The 15,846-nt window shown below is 41.2% G+C and overlaps 1 protein-coding gene across 8 annotated transcripts in view; it reads right to left on the bottom strand.

The window, feature by feature from the left end:
• The window catches only part of pcbp3 (poly(rC) binding protein 3), a 59,665-nt gene that overhangs the window by 25,051 nt on the left and 18,768 nt on the right, over nt 1-15,846 (bottom strand). For 5 of the 8 annotated variants that reach the window (XR_013077934.1, XM_076746351.1, XM_076746353.1 and 2 more), the window contains exons 2-5: nt 12,796-12,856; nt 12,575-12,634; nt 10,382-10,487; nt 9,943-10,059 (exon numbers count right to left, since the gene is read on the bottom strand). The gene's annotated coding sequence lies outside the window, so the exon portion shown is untranslated. The remainder of the gene's footprint in view (nt 1-9,942; nt 10,060-10,381; nt 10,488-12,574; nt 12,635-12,795; nt 12,857-15,846) is intronic. The other 3 variants (XM_076746352.1, XM_076746348.1, XM_076746350.1) reach the window with 1 other exon arrangement.

Raw genomic sequence — 15,846 nt, 5'->3', positions numbered from 1 at the left:
AAATGTAATACATCAAATTATTTCTTTCTTTATATAAAATATTAAAAGAATTGTGTCAGTTTGTCCTGATGTGGAGGTTCCTTTGTGACTAGATTATGTGCCTTGTTAACAGCAAGGTGTTTACATCTGCCTCAGATCTGAACACAATGTGAGCCAGATTAGCTCCAGATGTGGTCAGACTGATCTGATCACATTCTGATATCACTGCACTTACACCTGGCACTGACAAAGAATAGCTAAACTAAAGCTTTAGCAATATACTTTATCTGTTCACATTAGCTTCCAACATCAGTACATTAGTGTTTAAAGCTTGGGAATATAAAAGCAATGTTGCATAAGGGTCACACATTGAAAGAACTGCAGTGATGCTTTTGGGCTGAAGCGATCTGTCCAAGAAAAGGAGGTCACTTTGTGTTTTGACTGTTCCCTGAAACCTCGCACAGCCAAAGCTCTATCATGCACATTAATGAGAAAATTGTGCCTGACCCCTCATGTTAAAGTGTACTCAGTCTGGAATATTCAAAGATCTGGTAAAATTAGTCACTGGGTGTTTTGTATGCATGATTATTTATCTATGACTTCTTTGAAAAAAAAACTACTGGCTGCTTTTGTGTAATAAATTAACATGGAGACACAGAAAGTGGCTTCTCTTTCCAGACCTTTACGCCCTTGCTTATGGGCTCTTTAGCAGTGTTTGGCACTGTTAAAGCCAGAGCTTGAATAATAGCCCCTTGGCAATCTCTCTAAGAAACAAATAGTGAGTCGAGCAGTGAGAGAAAAACATATATGAAATGTTGTTTTACTAAAAAGCCCAAATCATATCAGTAGCTTGACTGTAACCTCTGATAACCAACATCTTACTCTAACATTGAATCATTTAATGAGTTAAGGTGCTGGAGCACAGCTGGAGCACAGTTTGAAGCCTCGCTGTAACTTTGAGTCTGACCCTTATGACTTCACTATACGTTAACACTGTCTGCTGTCCTGTGGCTTTGGTGTCAGTGACAATAAATCATTTTTTCATGATGCTGTAAGTAAAAAAAAAAAAAAAACGCTAAAATTTCTGCACTATGCCTCAAACCAGTATGATATCACAGAAACAACCTCCATGTGTTCCTGCTTCATGTTCCTTTAGTTGTAGTGAGTTACTTGGCACCCACTCCAGTGGCCTCTCAGGTTCAAGCTATTATCTTTCCATATAGGCTTAATACACCATCCACCTGAACCTTGACCTTTGCAGAAAGGATGGAAAGCTCAAGTGCTGTAATAATCACAGTGAGATATATCCAGGACATAAAAAAAGTTGTTTTAACAAGGCATTCTTCTGAAAGCCAGTGCGAAGGCTTGAGTGAGAGAAGGGCAGAGAGGGCACTTTAATCTTAAATGTATCATTTCCTCTTTTACAACACGTTATTCTTGTTTAACTTCAGATTTCTGAAGTGTGGCTGAGTAGCATAGTCCACGCATGGATCCACCACCATATCTGCATCCAGACACAAGAGGCATTAAGATCTATTAAAAACTGAGCATGAGTTCTCTTTTCAGATGTGATATGGATTTACAATGAAGTGGGACAATTCACAGAGCACGCAAGGTATTGTTCAGTGGATCCCAAATTACCTTCAGGCAGTGACTCTAATTTCATTCACAGCCGAAGCCTTTTTTCATGACTGCATTTTCAAAGACGGGACGCAGAAATCAAGTGGTGAGTTTCCAAACAACAGATAATATCAGCAGGAAGAACAAAGACAAACATCGCACAAGTGCCGAGCCTAAAATAAAATCACTCTCCCCAAGAGCAGCATCCGTCTTAGCCCGTGTGCCCACAGCGCCGTCTGAACTCGCTAATCACACCCCACCTCTACGAGCCACACGCCTATTAAATCCTGCATCAAAGCATATTGCTAGTATGACTGTCTTTAACAAGGTAGGCAGTCAGACAGAGCAAAGCAAGATGTTTTCCATGATCAGATCTGTTGCGTAGTTTGGATTTACTGCACATTCCCGATTTCCTTAGGAAGGTTCTGGGGGCTTCAAAGACTGTAGGTGGACTCAAAGGGAAAATGTATATAGTCAGTCGTATTTCTGCTCCCACTTGGTGAACAGTTCGTGTTTGTACATTGCTTGCTGCATTGTTCAAGAGCAAAAACCGTCACCTTTTAACTGATTTTAGCAGGTGAAAGCATCTCTCAGTGCTCAGGGCTGAAAGTGAGAAGCTCCTAGCTGAGTGTTGTGCACACTGCTCCATGCAAATAAGAAAGACAGAGGAGAGGTAACAGATTCGTCACTGTCGGAGCTTAGCGAATCCCTGTATTTTTCCAGCCTGCTTGTCAGAATAGAGTCGCTCAATGGCGTGACCAAATACTTTTTTCACATTTGCACACTCCAAGTTTTCCCCTCGCATATAGAGCGACATGCTCGCGGTGTAGAGCCCAGCTGTGGTAAATGATTGCACGGTGCATCACCGGCAGGCTGCCGTGGATGAGCACAGTAACGCTGAATAAAGAAAAAATGGGTCGGAAATTGATCGGGTTTATTTTAGCCAATACAGATCCATTAGTAAAATACTGAATCCAGTTGGCTTGAGACATACCTGCTAGTCATATGTGTGCGTTTCCTATTATGACAAGACAAAGTGTGAAGAAAGCCTACTTCAGTACCTGAAGTAGTGAACTCAGGATGGGCTGTGATTTACTGTATATACTGCACTGAAGTCTGATTACACTCACTTGGCCCTATAGTATATAACATAACATAACATGATTATGCAGATGACACATAGATTTAAATAAAGATATCACCAGGTGACTATGATCCCATACAAGCACTGAGTAATGATTGGATGTTCCTCCACCCAAAGAAGAACCATTAAATCGCTATCATCAAACACATCAAACAAGATAAAACATCCTGCCATAGTTATGAACCTAAATTTTACCATCCACATCAAGACATAAGTCAGCATACAGTTTCTTAAAGAATTTCTGAACTAATGTCTCAGCAGTATTAAGAAAAACGTGTCTGTGTGTTTTATCTTCAGTAGGATCAGCTACTGTGATGCTGTTTTTACAGATCTCTGTCAGAAATCAATAAGGCAGCTACAGCTGACTCAGACTGCTGCTGCCAGAGTCCTCACTAAGACCAGGTGAGTTCTCAGATCTCAGATTCTGACACTGTTTACATTTGGTTGTCCAAGAATTGATTTTCAAACACTAAAACGCTGCTGCTGGTTTGTGAAGCACTGAAGCCTGTTTCAGATCTGCTGCTCTGTTACGAACGGGGCAGACCTCTCAGAAGGTCAGTGATGGGTCAGCTTCCTGTCATCTGAGTCAAAACTAAACACGGAGAAGCAGCATTCAGCTTTTATGCAACGCATATCTGGAAAAAACTCCCAAAAACTGCTTAAACTCTCCTTTTTTGTAGCATTTAGGACTGTTTTTGTCTTTTGTCTTTTGGAGTATTTTTATCTTCTATTTTGTTTAACTTTACTCTTATAAAATCACATTTCTGTTCTGTTCAGTCGTGCATACTGCCATTAACAAACACAGCCTCCCTCTTTCATTCGTTCAACCACCTCCTTGAAAAGGTCGACGTGCTGATATTTGAGCATATCCAAAAACCTGCTGATGTCCATGTCTTTCATAAGTTTAAACGTAGGTGTGTTTCTCCTTCAAAAGAGAGTTGTGGGCTTTTCTTTTGTGCATGTATCTCTACCCCAGGCTTGCAAACTGTTGGCGATGCATTTCACAGAGCTGACTGTAAACAGGCAAGAGGCCGTGTGTCACAAACTGCAGTAAAAACTCCAACTGAGACACATTATATATGTCCAAAGACCGCTCTTAAAACTTAAATAACTACGGCACAGACCACGTCCTCATCGGAAAATGCTTCGTTCAGAGTAAGACCTAACAGACCGTAATAGTGATGTGCTGATGTGCTTGTAATGTACTCAGTGTTAACTCAGGTTTAAATGTGATCATGTACAAACTCCCGCAAACAGCAGCATTTGTGGCAGCATACAACTTCAGTACTTTTGACTCGGTAAGTTAAACGTGGCTTATCAATTAATATACTGTCTAACTGTGAAGTCGGTTTCTGCTTCGTCCTCTGTCTCATGCGTTTTGGGCTGAAAACTTCCACTCCACATCCCAGAGGGTGGAGTTTGAGGCAGTTGAGGCCGGTGCGAGGCCCGCCAGGCACCGCAGACATAAATTTGTCTACTTATCTCTTAACTTTGATTAATACTGTCCCTGAATTTGGGTTGGGCCTATTTTATAATCCGGAGGTCAAGTGAGCAACAAGTTCTGCAGAACTTCGTCAGTTCCCTGCGGCAGATTTAAGAGTTCTTCACCATCTTTTTCACACACAGGCGTCGCCATCCACACACAAGCACAACAGACATCATCATTTTCTCTACATGTACACATTAAAGGACACTCTGTAGCTTGTGTGTTACTAAGTAAGATCTAAAAAGAGTATATTTGCAGCCTGTGTGCTGGTATATTACCAGGAAAAATGTGTTCATGTTGTCTTGCATCTAGCAGGTGCTGCTTTCATTTTTTTCTTTTTAATGATATGTTGAAAAAAGTGTTGCTTTTGGCGATAAAGTGCTCAGAAGTGAGTGACAGCCTGTGCCCTTTTCAGTGTCCGTTTTAAAGCTAGGTTGGCAGCAGTAGGTAAATGTTTGACAAAACTTAAACTGCAAAATCCAGGATGCTGTCACATCGTGTTTGCCAGCCTGCCTGGTCTGTGATGCTTTACATGAAAGGAAACTAAAGGAAGGAAGGAAGCAAAAATAAAAAAAAAGGTGTAGCTTTCTCTGGATGCAGTATTCCCTGGCGACTGATAAGATGACAGCTTGTATTTAAATGTTCTTTGGGCGCGTGTTCATATCCCATTGTCACAATGTCATTTTGCTAATTGTGTGATCATAGTGGTTCTCAGTTGCTGCTGTGCTAAGGGTGGTATGCTTTCATTGAGAAATATTATCAAGTAAAATCAAATGTGGTCATTTCATTCAGCTGTGAATAAAAAGGGTGGAAAGAAGTGAAGAGAAAGCTGCCTTCTAATTTAATTAAAGTAGGCCATGGTGTAGAGTCTAGAGCTCTTTTATCTGACCAAAACCGACCTGTCAGCAGCATCCAGACTGGTCAGTCTTTTGCTGTTTCTTGTCGAGTTGCATACGTGATGTGGAGCAACACATCCAGTCATTGTGCCTCTGTGTGACAGCTGAGCTCTGACTGTCACTGTTTAAGACGGCAAAAAAAAAAGAAAAGACAAAGACAGGAGCAGCAAATGACGATAAAGAAACAGCTTGTCGACAAATACGAGAAGTTTATTCTGCTCGAAATGACAGCTGCACTGCTTTAATTAGTCGACACTGAAAATACAATTTGTCAGAATAAAGGATGCTCACTGAAGTGGCAAAGGGAGGAGGAAAGAAGTGACAGAAGGAGGCGAGCGTACAGCTTCAGTGTGGCCCTGCACAGTGGGCAGCTTTCTCGTATTTGTTGAAACTAAACTGTTTTGTTTTTATTAGAGATGGATCTGACTTGTCGAGAAGATTCGCTCTAATCATTATTGTGGTTATCTGTGCCGTAATAAGCAGGTTAAATTGGGTACACGGTTGGGTTCTACTATTCAATTGTGTACCGTCAGGACTGTGTGCACATGTGATTGGATGCAGCTAAAATACAAAATAAAAGTTACGCAGCTTAGATCCAATTATACTCAACAAAATCTCCAATATGTAGACTGATGACTGCGCAGATCACTGTCCTGACGTCTCTTATCGATATTTTGGCAGAAAATTTAAGACAACACACACCAGCGCGTGACGTCCATCAAAACGTACACATCCATTATTTTCCGTGTAATCCCACCCTGGCAGCACTGTCTTGATTGATTCCTGTCAATCTGCAGTGACGTCTGTCAGCTTTCAAGAAAAGCAGCAATTTTATCCCATTCGCTCTCTGAATTGGTCCATCCCATCCAGTCTGGGCTGCAGGCATCATTTGTCACATGTCAAATGCTGGAGTTAAACTTCCGTCTGATCAGAGGCTAAAGAGGCCTTTAAGTAGATAATAGAATCAAGTGGCGAGGAGATTTAAGATAAACACAAGCTCATTTAGAAAGTTCAGTTATATTTAAAATCTCAGTCCAACTGAATGTTTAGTCCACTCGTAAAATGCATAATTAATTAATAATTGAGTGGTAGTTTAATGACACTGTTCATCTTTTAGTGAAACTTCCTGCTTTTTTAAAAGCAGGAACAAAACATATTTATGGTGTAAACAACCTCATGGTGCATGCACCGATGCCTCTGACAGCAACATTACTGAATTTAAAGCCTCCATGGACACAGTGGCAACATCGCTAGCAACAACATGCTAAACACTGCTGCATGCATCACCTGCTGCAGGCGCTCGCTCGCTCTCTCTCTCTCTCTCTCTCTCTCTCTCTCGCTCTCTCTCTCTCAGCATTGAAACTGACCTAAGAGTTGACACTTTGTGATATTCAGGGTTAATTCACAAGTTCAGGAATTATGGCATTCGGACAAACTCACAGATTTAAAAGATGGTCAGCTGTAGAAATAGCCGATCTGACAGACGGCTGTTTAGCTGGCATTTTGGAAACCCCCCTGCAACATTTGAGAGTTGAATAATGAGTCTCCAGGATCATGTTATGAAAGCTAATGTCATCCAGCTCATTAATATTTGACTTTGCTGCATTTCTACAGCGTTTACTTAATGTACCCCTTCGGCCAGTACAGGGAGAGAGCTGGAGAGGGCTGAACTGACAGCAAGATAATGAGGGCCAAGCTGCAGCGTGAAACTGTAGTACACGAGAAGTTGGTTCAGACTCTGTTTGTTGTAGAGCGTAGATTCTGTGCTGTGTGTGTTACACACTTCTTAATTGCTGTCATTGTGCACTAGACTATGTGTCCTCTTTCTGTACTCTATGGATAGACTTGTCTGATTCATAATGAAATCTATATGGGATTGAACATTTGATAATCCTAAATTAAGAGGTCTATGCTGCTCTAAGCTCCCCGCTGACGACGGGACAGCAGAGATGCTGCAGATAGTCTGTCACATGCTGGAAACTCACCTGTTCAGACTGCATCTCAGCCCTTTCTCCATCTGTTTCTGAAATGAAGCACCTGAAACAGTTTGCTTTTTTGATGGATTTTATGTGCTTGCATGATTTTTGCAGTTATTGGGTTGTATCGTCATGGCTAAATGCACTTAGTGGATCAAAGCATCATCAGCTCAGGGAAGAGGCAGTGAATGCATACCCCTCCTCTCCATCCACCAAAACTTCCTCCATGCCCTTGTCGATGCCATTTATTCTCCAAAAGTTGCAGTGGAGCCGCTCAGTGACCACAGCAGATGTACCGGGCTGTCAAGGTTACAACGTGAACGAGTGTGTCAAAGTGAAGCATGACATTGCGGAGAAAGAGTATATATGCCCAGTGTGCCATCTTAGAGCGAATGTGGCCGAGTGCCTTTATGAACAACTCAGCACATGCCTCTGTGTGCACTTCATGGTATCCAGTCATGCTGATCCATTAATTATTATTTGTCATTAATCAGATGTAATCTCAAACCCAGCTTTCTGTTATTCTTATAGATATACAGAACAAAGAGCAACAGGCTGATAAAATCCTAAACAAACTGCTCTCTGTCTCAGCTGAGCTGGTTGAATCAACATCAGAACTTATTCAGTCAAAACAATTAAAGATGTAATGTACTGGTTTTATGTGGGCATGCAGACGCTTGTTGTGATGTGTTGTTTTGATGTGAGCTTATTAATTTGGCCAGTCGAGTTTACACGGTGGAGGTTTTAAAGGGAAGTTGTGTGATTAAACCTCCAATGTGTTTGTGTCTCGTTAATCTGTACAGCATATGCTATCACTCCGTTCAGGCCAGAGGTAGCAGAGGCACAGTGTTCTTCCCCTATAGGGTAATAAAAGGAAACAAGCATCTGCCGACTGAGTCCTATCAGTCCAAAGCAGTGCTCTGTAGAGGGAGCCAGCTTAGATATTCTTTCTGAGGATCAATCTATAAAGCTTTGATGCAAGAATTTAATAGTCAAAACATGCATACACTTGTATGCGCAGGAATGTACAAACATGCTCAAAGGATTTGAATACAAACAGACGGAGCAACATATCCACGCAGAGAAACTTTAAAGGAAACTCGTGCATTTTGAAGATGGCCTGTATCAGTCACAGCAACGCGGATGGGCTCCACTGTAATGTGGGAAATCACAGGGAGGAGCACTGAAATGCTCATCAGTAAGACACTGATTCTCAGATTGTCCTTGTGGCGAATTGCTCGATGACCATCACTGCAAGACTGGCTGTGGTGGGCAACTGCTCTGCATGGGTATTTGCACTGTAAATCTTACTTTCCCTTCCCTTCATTCCCTTGCAGACAGGAACCATTTCAAATAGTCTCTCCTTTACGTTCTTTGTAAAAAGTTTAATATTTTCTCGGAAACCCTGGAATGAATGTACAGTCTATTAAAAATAACTGTAGTTGGTGATAATATGGAAATGGAAGGAAGTGCAGTGAGAGCCCTTTGAGAATAAGAGTTCAGTTTTGTACACAGCTGTACGTATGGCTGAGTCCATCCTTGCAGAGTCAGTTGATGTAACATTTGACTCACATGGATGAGACCCTCAGACAAGATGAAAAACAAACTGTGTTGCACTTCAGGTGCTGCCTGTTTGAAAGTCCCTGTATCAAGGCTGAAAATGACATGATGGCCACTCTCCCAACCAAATATGGCAGAAGTCTATTGTTTTCTTTTGCTCAAATATATGTACTCTATATGTGGTATCCCTCAATCCATAGTGCACTGATTGTTTGTTTAAGATGCATTCAATAGAAAAGTACCTGGCCTGACCAGCTGACAGGAACACCATTAATGCACTTTTAGTTTTGGTCTCTGCGAGGCTAGACTGTCTCATCAAGAGTGGAACTGCAGCTTGAGCCAACTCGCCTTCGGTCCACTGATCTAAACAGTCTTAACAGTTGTAGAGAATAGCTGTTCAGATTTGGTTCTCTAAGCACTTAAAGTACATATGTTCATTCTTTGGTTTCACAGCTTTGTGTGTGTTTATTAGGACTTTAGTGTCGTTCCTTGGTAATCCACAGGTAAAACTGAAAAACTGTTATATTGACTAAGGGAAAAATCTGCCCTAAGGAATTCTTCATCACACTCCACAGTTTAAAGTGTCAAAACTGACTTTTACTTTAAAAAATGGCGGCTCAATCTGTTGACATGCACATCCTAAATATATTTTAAGGTATGAATCTGAAGATCCATGCTTATAAGTCATGTATGTGATTGATTTAACCAGTGGCATTCAGTTCTTAACGGACAAATTCAATCCAACCCCCCAAGAATGGGATATTTTGATGGCACCGTGGACTGAAAAGATTTTAAGGGAAAGAACCTAAAACCTTGAAGCTCATAGGAGATTTTGTTTAAACCGGCTGTATGAATTGCTGCTGTGTTACAGAGACTAGTGGAACAGAGAGGAGATGAAGTATATGCTTTGTTACTCTGTCTAACAGTTCAGGAGATTGAGACAGGTACGTATTTAGGCAGGCTGAGGCAGAAAAAAAGGAAGATAAAGAAAGATGCAGCAGAGCAGGAGAAAACGGTGAGCACTCATTTGATTATTTGACCGTTAGTCATGATCATGAAGCGTATCTTCTTTTTATGGACAGCTACACATATTTTCCACAATTGGAGGGCAAGCCTGGGTCAGAACGGTCTGACACGTCTTCGCCGGTCGCACGGCCCTCATCAAACATCCCGTCTAAAACTTCAAAGCAAGGACACCTGCTTGCGTAAGTGTCTTGATAATGGACAGGAGTGAAGCCCATCAGTCCACCATTGACAGATCAAATGAGTGTCGTTACTCACCAGGTTTGCGTTGGGTGTTCTCAGGGCATATAGGACACCAGAGCGACGTGGTCTCACGCAGGCACAGTTCAGTTCATCAGCCTTTGGACTTCCCTTCAGGTTGATAGCCAGCCCATGCTGAGATAAGAAAGTATGAAAAGAGGATAAGGAATTTTCATTGGTTTTGTGTACATCCAGATAATTCTTATGTAATTGTGCTTTTGAATGTTGATTCTTCAAAATGATGTCAAATACAGTCACTACAATACAGCTGTATTAATGTGTGCATTATCAATACACATGTTGTTTTTCTCAGTAAAGTCTGTGTTTCTGCACTGGATCGATGCGTTTCGAAGCAAAGCGAGCCTCTCCAACTGCCGGCTTTCAATTGCAGTAGATCAACCCATCAGTCACGCTGCTCATAGTGTGTGCAAGCAATAATAATAAGAAGGTGCCTGACCAAAGAGGGATCCCAAAAGTCTCCTAGGTTTTTTCTTCCAGGTCATGTGACCTGTGGCTGGCAGCCCTCCAGCAGAATGGGGAGACTGGACGTGGGGTCGAGACACCTGAACAGATCACAGGTTAACATGACAGGGTCTTTTCTAAAGGTAGAAGCTGAATCATGGGGATCAAAGGGATAATATGTTACGCGTTGGTGTAAGAGATGCTGAATTTTGGCCACTGTCCTTCAGATACACAGCCACCACATATCCCCGACTTGAAGTTATGACTAATGTTTTATCAAATAATTGCCTACTTACACACCCACCAGACACATTAGCATTTATTTGGAGTTGGGTTTCGAGCCATCTGACACATCTAACAAGTCCTCTCCTCTGAGCTGTCTGTTTGATCCCCACAACTCTTGAGGAAACATATCTCAGTGTTTATCTTGCACGATGCTCTGTTTGATTCACTAGTCACTAATTTCTCTCCTGTTTGGTGCTGAGCAGGCAGTGGGTTCATCCAACCCTTTTTCCTAGAAATCACCTTCATATATCGCTAATAAACACATTGTGTTTCAGGTCATGGAGACTTTTTTTGTTCAGCCAGACCATCTTTCCCTAACCTTAACCAAGTGCCTACACAGAAAACACATCGATGCTGCTAATTATTTGTATATGAGATGTTTTCCATCTGACAAACAGGGTTTGATTTATCAGGAAACAGCTGCTTACAGACATTTGATAAGAGCTGCTCAGACTCAGCATACAATAAGTGTTCAGGATGTCAGTTAAATATTGGTTAATTCAGCATAGTGACTGGTCACTTTACATTGCATTTGATTCAGTTAATAATAATTAATTAAATTAATTTAGAATTAATTAAAAACAATACTGTAAAGAATAATCCATTCAAAATGAATCTGTTTTGTGAAAGCATATAAAAGCACTAAAGCTGTAGCTTCCTTCCAGTTGCCATTGAACAATGTCGATGGTCCAGGTGGTTCTTAATCTAACTACTTTATATCCTGGTGGGAACAATTCTTTCATTGCATGAATCAAAACAAATCAAATGAACCTCTGTGAAATCAGCCAAAAACTGATGGAGAAAACTCAAATTTCATCAAAACTATACACTATCTGTCAAAACTGATACTCATTACTGCTGCAGAACTGCAGTTTAACTGCTTTAGAGACACATTTTAGAGAATGTGGGTTGAAGATTTCCTAACTAGAAACACAACAACAAAACCAAACTTTTCTCTTCTTAACAATAATTACAGCAACTTTCACTGCCATGAATAATTTTTCCATTGCAGTACTGTTGCATTTAACTTGAGGAAAGGGTTTGAGAACTGTTCCACCGGTGATAGCTGAGTTAGAAAGTTGCATAAAATGCAAAAACATAAGCAGAATGCACACTAATCAAAAATCTAAACACATTTTTGCTGAGCTGATTTAACGTTCAGTGCACACAGAAGTTTTAATTCTCTCAAATGTTGTTCACAAGTTCATAAAACTGCACATTTCAGAGTGGCCTCTCATTGTGACCTGCCCAAAGCACACCTGTGTGCTAATCAGGCTGTTTATCATCTTAATGTGCCACACGTGTCGGGTGGATGGCTTATCTTGGCAAAGGAGAAGTGCTCACTAATATGAATTTAAGCAGATTTGGAACAAAATTCAAGAGAAAATAATTATATTTTCCCTCACAAAGTACAGCCGGCTACTTCAGATATCTTCTTTCAGAGTGTGTGTATATGTTTAACAAACCTTTCTAGCGTTAATGATAGTAATAATAATAATATTCATAATTCAGCCCAAGAAGCATCTGTTAAATTGATGACGATGGATGAGATTTTGTAATATCACTGTAATGAAAACAATTGCACTTTAATGTGTTTGTGACGGCCATATGATTCATAACAATTTAGACGCTTTCTGAGTCATTGTATATTCTGATTAGCCTGTGGAAATTTGTGGCTGACGCTCACTTAACCTCAAAATAGCAGATAAATGTGCTTGATGATTCAGAGGGGCTGCATTACATTTAAATTAGTGAAGAGCATCTAAGTGATCCGTGAAAACTAAAACTGGCGGAAGGATTGTGATACAGGCTGTATGTCTTTTGGAAAAAATGTGTAATCAACAATGAGGGTAACAATGCGCCTTGTGTATCTTCAGATGAATCGTGTAATTTGACCACTTACTTTGCTGCGCCTGGCCAGCAGAAGCGTAGTAAATAAACTGTGGGAGTGGATTCAGCAGATCTGTGAGAACAGAACAGAAAACACTGCTGTAAAGGCATTAATGATATGTGAAAGCACACCACGTTCTCCTGCACTGTTGCCACAAGTTAGTACGTGAAGCGAAAGCATGAAGAGTTCATTTGTAAGCAAATTTCCTGACTGATTCATCAGTTGTGTCTTACACTGTGCGGTTGAGTTGTTGACAGAGAGGCAGCGCTCCGGCCGAGGAGACGGGAGGAATTCCTGTGAATGAGATTAACGTGTTAATGTTGGTGTCAGTGAGACTTCAGGTTTGTACAGTCACAGCTCCCTCCATCGCCATCAGCCCAGAGTCCTCTGAGTACTGTGGGCACATGGCCTCAGTCATTCCCAGCCACACCCAACTGTACAGCACACACACACACACACACACACACACACACACACACACACACACACACACACTCACACTCACACTCACTCAGAGACAGTCCCTCCTTTAGAAGGGGATGACTGCCCTCTATTGGTGCTTCACACGACAAACAGCCCTCAGTTAGAAAGAGCAGATATTATGACTCAGTGTTGGTGATTTTTTCCTCAGCACAACTTAATGTCTGATCAACACCTTTTAGAAAAGGTCACATGAGAACAGACACAGGATAAATGCTTCTACTGCTGCTCTATTCTCATTGGTTATAAGTGCAACTGTGACTTAACCTGTGAACAGTAAGGCTGAAATAATGAAACCATTTGTTGAAGGACAGAAATTGGCGACTACACCTTTTATTGGCCAAGTGTGTGCACACATACGAGGTTTTTCCGTTGCTCTTAATGTTACACACAGTTTCAGTAGAAAGGCATACAGCTAAGAACAAAGACAACACAGCTGAATCAGATGTAGAGATAAACATGCAACTATTATGTAGGTGACAGGTCCGTATGACCAACAACATGCATTTGCTATATACAGATCAAATGTTTCTGTAAATTGTAAACAAATGCAAATATTGCAAATTACTGGGTATTGAATAGATGTAGAGATGTGAAGTTGCTTGTTAATTAAATCATTTTTCCAGCAGAAATGCCAACAATCCCCTCGTGCCACCTTCTTAATTGTGAGGATTTGCTGCATTTTTTTTTTTTTTTTTTGTGTGTGTGTGTGTGTGTGTGTGTGTGTGTGTGTGTGTGTTATTAATTAGGAAACTGAAATATTTTTAAGCTTTGAAGCGTGAGGTGAGGAAAGCAAGCAGTTTAACTCCATCTCCTCCGGCTTCAGAAAACTGTGACTGGCATTTTCACTCGCTGTTTTTCTCATTTTTTTAAAGACGAAACCTATGAACAGACTTCTAAATAATAGTGTTTTTATACATAAACACTGATCATCCACAGAAAATCACGGATAAATGATGCACTGGTGCTGAATCAAGCTCGTATGACAAAGCTTACGTGTCTGAAGCCTACATCCTTTTTGAGTTTTAACACAGCAGAAGTCATTGGCTAAATACTTGAAGCATTACTGTGGAAAAAAAACGCCAAAATAAAATAATGTAGAAAAGTATTGGATGTGCTTCTCAGGATTAAGTATTGAATTAATATATGCAAGTCTCTTGAGGACCTTTTAATAGTTTTAGAATAGCTATAATGTGCGTATATCATAGAGCATGAGCAAGAGACAGAAAGGGAGCAAGAGAGAGTGCATAACCTCACATAATCTGCACACACACACACACACACACACACACACACAGGCCCACTAATCTTATCCTCAGAAGCGGGGTGGCGATCTGATCTTCCTTTAGCTTTAGCGCTGCACCGAGGGCTGGGTGGGGGGTGTGCAGGTCCCCAGAGGTGAAACTCTATTAGCACGCAGCATGAAAGTCAATGAAAAGGACCCCCGTGTGCTCCAGTCCCCTGACGATATTAATGTTTAATGATATCTAAAAAGGCTAATGCTCATCCCCCCTTTCACTTTTTCTTTTATCCTCTCATTAAATATCCTCACAATATCATCATCACCTCCTCAGATTAGAGCACTGACCCCATCGACTGAAGGACTCGCCCTTCACTGGGGGCAAATGCATCTCTCTCTGTCTTTCTCACACACACACACACACACACACACACACACACACAAAAAGATTAATTTACTGAAGCATTTAGGATTGTTCGAGGGGAGGCAGCAGAGGACCGTGTATTGGAATATAGATATGCGAAATCAAACCTTGTGTTCACACAGAGAATCATCTTTATAGTTTAGACCATATATACAAATGCACACCTCTGTGTCTCTGCACATGTTTATTATGGCATCGCTGTGTCTTGTGTCTGCTAGAGGATTAATTTAAAATAATAATGGGCCCGTGGGACTCCACTCCCAGACACCAGTGCCAGCAGTGAGTGCTCAAATCTGTGACTGAGGAGGAAATCGTACACTGCCTTGGATCTCAGTGAGGCCTGTTCACTCCAGGTTAAGGACTCAGACTGGCTCACACAAACAGCAAAGACTGACCGATCACTATTTCACCATCAGGTCCAATATTTGTTCAAAAACCTCCAACATCAGTATCAAAGTAAACATTTTGTGCCGTTCATGTGTGTGAAGACGTACTCAGACAAAGACACTAAGGTGGATGATCTATGGGAAGGATGCAGGGGAAGCTGAGCTGGGACACACATGCTGGGTGAGCAGCTTTCACTGGAAGGCACCAAACCCCTGTGCATAACGTGGCCTTATTCATCATTGTTTGTCAGCAGACGTTCTGTCAGTCCAACGGTGTTCTCGAGTTGGGAGTCCACATTCATTTGCTGCAGTAAGCTAACGTTGAAGTGTAAAAAGCTGCTGTTGATGCCACAGCAACTTAACATGACGGCATGCACTGACACTAAAGTGTGTTTTCATGAGCTGGTGCAGAGAACTTAATGTACAGTCAGGAACTATTGGGACAGCAACACTTTCCTTGTCATGTTGACTCTTAACTGCAGAACTGTGCATGTGAAATGAAGCTCTGAACATGAGGTACAAACACTGACCTCATCCTCATCCTCGATTTGTGGTTATTCACATCAGCAGTGGATGCCGGTGCGTGATTGTAGCCCTTTCTGTATACTTAGCATAGACTGCATAAATCATTGTTCACTTATCTTATTAAAATCCTTAGAATGGCACCTACTCCTTGTCCCTCATCTAAAACTAGTTACTCTACTTCAAATCCTTTTAAATTGAACTGTTATTTCCACTTACCATATGTTGTTCT

Source organism: Chaetodon auriga, chromosome 13 (genome assembly GCF_051107435.1).
Source record: "Chaetodon auriga isolate fChaAug3 chromosome 13, fChaAug3.hap1, whole genome shotgun sequence".
NCBI lineage: Eukaryota > Metazoa > Chordata > Actinopteri > Chaetodontiformes > Chaetodontidae > Chaetodon > Chaetodon auriga.
Note: the sequence above shows the minus strand (reverse complement) of the source record. Positions and strands in the feature narration are given on the sequence as shown.